The sequence below is a fragment of the Triticum dicoccoides genome, chromosome 1A (assembly GCF_002162155.2).
Source record: "Triticum dicoccoides isolate Atlit2015 ecotype Zavitan chromosome 1A, WEW_v2.0, whole genome shotgun sequence".
In the NCBI taxonomy this organism is placed as follows: Eukaryota; Viridiplantae; Streptophyta; class Magnoliopsida; order Poales; family Poaceae; genus Triticum; species Triticum dicoccoides.
This window is the reverse complement of record NC_041380.1, coordinates 400,708,809-400,715,402: the sequence shown is the minus strand read 5'-3', so window position 1 is coordinate 400,715,402 and position 6,594 is coordinate 400,708,809.

Here is a 6,594-nt window from a genome sequence, read left to right as displayed (position 1 = left end):
GTTGATCTTCTAAACCCGCTCTTTGCACAGCCCCGCGCCCATTCAACCGTAGTAGGGATTCCCTGTGATCCCATAGGTGTCGTTCTTGAACCCCGACAAATATGAGGTAACCATCTTGCCACATTTTCTTATTATTCTTCAAAACAGCCCTAAGCATAGTAGACAATGTTCTATTGACTACTTCATTTTGTCCATCAGTTTGGGGTCACAAGTAGTACTAAAAAGTAGTTAAGTCCCCAACTTAGCGCATAAACTTCTCCAAAAGTGGCTAAGAAATTTAGTATCTCTACATTTGCTGATTATGTTGATTGTGATGTGGTACCTATGCAAGCATGTTCCTTATTACTTGGTAGACCATGGCAATTTGATAAAAATTCTATACACCATGGTAGAAACAATCAGTATACTCTTGTTCATAAGGATAAAAATATTACTTTGCTTCCTATGACTCCTGATTCCATTTTGAAAGATGATATTAATAGAGCTAATAAAGCAAAAGGAGAAAAATAAGAGTGAAAATCAGATTGTGGCAAAAGAATTTGAGCAGCAAATGAAGCCTAATAATAAACCATCTAGTGTTGCTTCTGAAATTAAATTGAAAAGTGCATGTTTACTTGCCACCAAAATCTGATATTGATGATCTAGATTTAAGCAAATCTATTTGCTATGCTTTTGTGTGCAAAGAGGCGTTATTTTCTTTCGAGGATGTACCTTCCTCTTTGTCTCCTGCTGTCACTAACATTTTGCATGAGTTCGCCGACATCTTTCCACAAGACGTGCCACTGGGATTACCACCTATTCGAGGGATTGAGCATTAGATTGATTCAATTACTGATGTTTCGCTGCCTAACCGTGCGCCATACCATACCAATCCAGAGGAGATGAAGGAGATAATGTGTCAAGTACAGATGCTGCTCGACAAAGGTTATATACGCGAATCTCTTAGTCCTTGTGTTGTTCCTATTATACTAGTGACAAAAAAGGATGGTACATCACGTATGTGTGTTGATTGTAGAGGCATTAATGTCACATGCTTGATGAATTGAGTGGCTCTACAATATTCTCCAAAGTTGATTTGTGTAGTTCATACCATCAAATTTGTATGAAATTGGTAGATGAATGGAAAATAGCATTTAAAACTAAGTTTGGATTAAATGAGTGGTTAGTCATGCCTTTTGGGTTAACTAATGCACCTAGTACTTTCATGAGATTATTGAACAAAGTTTTATGTGCTTTCATTGGACAATTTGTGGTTGTCTATTTTGGTGATATACTGATTTATAGCAGATCTTTGGGGAACATTTGGAACATTTACGTGCTGTTTTTATTGCTCTACGTGATGGACGTTTGTTTGGTAAACTTGGGAAGTGCACCTTCTGCATCGACCGAGTATCTTTTCTTGGCTATGTTGTTACTCCATAGGGAATTGAAGTTGATAAAGCCAAGATTGAAGCTATTGAGAGTTGGCCACAGCGAAAACGGTCCGAAACTTTTTGAAAAGATATTCGGTCGTGCACATTCTTAAAAATGGTTACCCGCGCAACCGATAGGCCAAAAACCCTCGCTACTGCTAGGGTTTTCCCTAGTAGTGTGCGAGAAACCTTGGCGCTGGACCGTAACAGGCCGTCGATGGAGCCACATGCTAGGCCGCAGGCAGACAGGCCTGGGTATCCCTAGTCCCAGAGCCCCGACAAAACTTTTCTTAAGAAACTTCTTAAAAATGTTCTTCCTAATAAAATTTCCTAAAGGAACTTCCTAAAAAAGTGTTTCGTAAGAATATTTTCAAAAGAAACTTCTTTAGAAAATGCGTCGGAAGAAACTTTCCATAAGATACATCTTAAGAAAGTGTTTTCGAAGAAAATTTCCTTAAGAAACTTCTTTAAAAAGTGGTGCCTAGGTAAATTTCCTTAAGAAACTTTTCTGAAGAAACTTTTTAAGAAAAGGCTTCCTAAGAAAATTTGCTTAAAAAATTCTTCGCAAGAAACTTTTCTTAAATGTCTTTTAAAAAATGCGTCGAAAGAAACTTGACTTAAGATGCTTTCTAAGAAAGTGCTTCCCAAGAAAATTTCCTGAAGAATCTTCTTCGAAAGTTCTTCCTAAGAAAATGTCCTTAAGAAACTTCTATAGATAATGCGTTGGAAGTAACTTTTCATAAGGAACTTCTTAAGAATATGCTTCGTGAAAAGTTTTACTTAACAAAGTGCTTCCTAAGAAAAAATCCTATATAATCCTATGTAGAAAATCCGACGGAAGAAACTTTTCTATAGAAAGTTCTTAAGAAAGTGATTCCTCAGAAAATTTCCTTACGAAACTTCTTAAGAAAGTGCTTCCTGAGAAAATTTCCTGAAGACACTTCTTTAGAAACTGCGTCGGACGAAACTTTTCTTAACAAAGTGCTTCCTAGGAAAATTTCCTTAAGAAACCGCTTCCTAAGAAACTTTTCGTAAGAGACTTCTTAATAAAATGATTCAGAAGAAACTTTTCTTTAGAATTTATTATGAATGTTCTTCCTAACTAAATTTCCTTAAGAAATTTCATTACCAAATGATTCCTAAGAAAAATTCCATAATAATGTTCTTAAGAAAATGCGTCGGAGAAAACTTTTCTTAAGAAATTTATTAAAAAAAGTGCTTCCTAAGAAATTTTCTTAAGAACCTTGTTAAGAAAATGTGGCGGAAGAAACTTTTCTTATGAAACTTCCTAAGAAAGTGCTTCCGAGGAAAATTTCCTTAATAAACTTCTTTGGAAAGTGCTTCCTAAGAAAATTTCCTTAAGAAACTTCTTAAGAAAGTGCTTCTGAAGAAACTTTCCTTAAGAAAGTGCTTTTGAAAAAAAATTCATTAAGAATCTTCATCAGAAAGTGCTTCCTAAGAAAATTCTTTAGAAAATGCGTCGAAAGAAACTTTTCCTTAAGAAAGTGCTTCCGAAGAAAATTTTCTTAAGAAACTTTTTTAAAAATTTCCTAAAGAAATATCTATCTAAAATGCGATGGAAGAAACTTTTCTTAAGAAACTTCTTTAGAAAATGCTTGTGAAGAAACTCTTCTGGAGATACTTGTTAAGAAACTGCTTCCAAAGAAAATTTCTTTAAAAAAACTTCTTCAAAAAGTGCTTCCTATGAAAATTTCCTTAATAATCTTCTTAAGCAAATGCGTCGGAGAAGACTGCTCTCAAGAAAGTTCTTAAGAATGTGCTTCCTAAGAAAACTTCCTTAAGAACCTTCTTAAGGAAATACGGCGGAATAAACTTTACTTATAAAACTTCTTATGAAAGTGCTTACTTAGAAAATTTTCTTAAGAACCTTCTTTAGAAAATGCATCGGAAGAAATGTTTCCTAAAAATCACATAATAAAGTGCTTCTGATAAAGATTTCATTAAGAAACTTCTTTATGAAATGTGTAAAAAGAAACTTTTCATAAGAAACTTCCCAAGAAAGGGCTTCCTCAGAAAATTTCCTTAAGGAACATCATAAGAAAATGTGCTGGAAGAAACATTTCTTAAGAAACTTCTTAGGACAGTTGTTCCGAAGGAAATTTTCTTAAGAAACTTATTCAAAAAATGCTTCCTAAGAAAATTCCCTTAATAAACTTCTTAAGAAAGTGCTTCCGAAGAAATTTCCTTAAGAAACTTCTTAAGAAAGGGCTTCCTATGAAAATTTCCTCAATAATCTTCTTAAGAAAATGCGTCGGAGAAAACTTCTCTTAAGAAAGTTTCTTAGAATGTGCTTCCTAAGAAAATTTTCTTATGAAACTTCTTGAGAAAGTGCTTCCTTAGAAAATTTTCTAAAGGACCTTCTTTAGAAAATGCATCGGGAGAAACTTTTCTTAGGAAACTTCATAAGAAACTTCTTAAGAAAGTGCTTATGAAGAAAATTTCCTTAAGAAACTTCTTTAGAAAATGTGTCAGAAGAAACATTTCTTAAGAAACATCCCAAGAAAGGCCTTCCTAAGAAAATTCCTTAAGAAACATCATAAGAAAATGCGTCGGAAGAAACTTTTCATAAGAAACTTCTCATACGCTGGAGCACGATCAACCTAACCATGATGGTCTATTTCATGCGAGCAAACGAAGAACAAGCAAGAAACTGAGATTGCAATCTGGATATTGCAAATGTAAGAGGAAAGCTTTATTAATGAAGGTGGGGTTCTGTTACGCCTTTGTCTAGTCGTTGAACACAAACGAAGTACACAAAGTTGCAGCTATGGTGAACTTATAATCTAAACAAAACCCAAAGTCTAAACAATGTACTAAGGGCTGTATATATGGAGGAGAGAGGGGGGAATTTCGTGGCCCTTGGAGGAGGGGCTCGAAACCAACCTTAACTCTTGTTTCCCCACACATACGGACTCTAAAAACAGCCTATAATCAAGTATTTTGAAATTACATGGGCCTGGCCCAAAAATAAGGTGACGTGGCACCTAGAATAGCCTCTGGACGAAATTTATGAAGTGTCATCTTGTATATTTCGTCCAAGGCTTCATGCACTCTTATGGTGGCTTCAAAGTCCTGGAATCATCACTTGTAACTCCGTTCTTGTTCCCGTTGCACACGCCATCATCTCCATGCTTGAACTTGCTCCAAGGTTCATCTTTCTTGTACAAGCTAGGGCCTTCATTTGTAAGCAAAACAAATGTATCCAATTTAGGCAGCATCATATTCTCATGAACATTAGAATCTTTACCAAGAAACGAAAGTACCTGGTAATTTAATTGGTGTCCGCAAGCTCTAGTAATTGGTCCAGTGTGTATAGCAGCAGGGGTTGTGGGTTTAACAATGGCATTGATGTCCTCATCATCCTCCCCTTCTTGAAATGAAGTCGTCCTCGATGGAAGCTCATCTTCCTCACCCAAATAAGGCTTCAAAGATGCAATGTTAAAAGTGGGACTAACCCCAAAATCTGCAGGCAGCTCAAGTTTATACGCATTATCATTTATTTTCTCTAACACCTTAAAAGGACCATCAAAACGTGGCATTAGCTTTGATTTGCGCAAATGTAACCAAACAAGATCTCCAGGTGCAAACACAACATGTTTTCTGCCCTTATCTTCAGCAACTTTATATTTAGCATTCATACGCTCAATGTTTTCCTTAGTTAACTCATGGATTTTTAAAATCAATTCAGTACGTTCTTTAGCATCAAAATTAACCTTCTTTGAAGATGGAAGAGGCAACAAATAAATAGGTGCACGAGGTAGGAAACCATACAAAATTTCAAAAGGGCACATCTTAGTAATAGAATGCAATGAACGATTATAAGAAAATTCAATATTGTCGGTGTACAAAAGTAGGGGCCTTCTGTACCCCTTTACTTGTGCACGGGTAGTAGAAGAAACACTTGTGACCACGCTTGGCGGGGCAGAGGAAGCGAAGATACAAGACTACCCGAGCAGCGCTGAAGCTAGAGGCACGAAGAGCAAAGGGACAAGATGGGTTTCCCTCGGCAAGAACCTTGCTGGGAACGACATACGCTGCCAAGGCAAGAGCCTTGCTGGGGCAACTTGCTCAACACCATCAAGACTACCACCTTTGAGCCTGAGAATTATGACGCCATCGACAACGTCAAGACCAAGGCTCTGGAGCGCCTGCATGGTGGCATGTAGATCTTTGTGATGAACAGAGGCCTGCAAGACTAGACGAGAACTAGAACACGAAGGCCCCCGGCAAGACCCTTGCCGCGGACGCCCACAAAACCCCAGCAAGATCCTTGCCGGGGCCCCGACAAGACCCTCATCGGGGACATCCGCGGGGTCACAACCAGGGCCGCACTTACCCAGGTCTCACTGCCCCATGGACGATCCAGCACAGCAGCCAGCCTGCCAACCAGGCACGCACCTACGTGGCAGCGTGCATCTCCTAGGCCAACCAGGCAAGCACCTGCGTGGTGGCATGTAGATCTTCATGAAGATCCTGCCACCGCAGCACCCAGCCAGCCAGCATGGCACTGCATGCCTTGTCAGCTTGGACGAGCGTCGAAGCGAGGCGAGGCAGCGACAGACGGGACGAGCTTCCTTGTTGTCCCCGATAAAGCAAGAGGACACATCGGTGGCGCATTAAATGTGTTTGTCCTATGGTTCCTGGAGATAGACTCGTACATTGTAGACACTTTCCACCTCCTGTGTGCTGATGTGGCAGCCCCTTGGACATATAAAAGGAAGCCGAGGCGTACTGAGGAAGGATTCAAACTTTCTGAGCTAGGATGTACCGCAGCTAGTTCAAGAACTCAAGAACACCAAATGTACACCAAAGCAGGATTACGGTATTAAGCATCGCTTGCGGCCCGAACCTGGATAAAATCCCCCCCCACACACACACACACACACGTTGATCTTCTAAACCCGCTCTTTGCACAGCCCCGCGCCCCGTCAACCGTAGTAGGGATTCCCTATGATCCCATAAGTGTCGTTCTTGAACCCCGACATCTTTGAAGCGCCGAGTAGGGGGCGCAAGCTGTGAAAACACGGTTTGTAAGTTAGAGCATCGACTTCATCATCACTATGGCCCCCAAGAATAAGAGGATCACAACTATCGGGTCGTCCGGAGCCGGCCCGTCCGCACCAGCATGGGCGGGTGACGGAGTGGCCACAGACGGCACCGG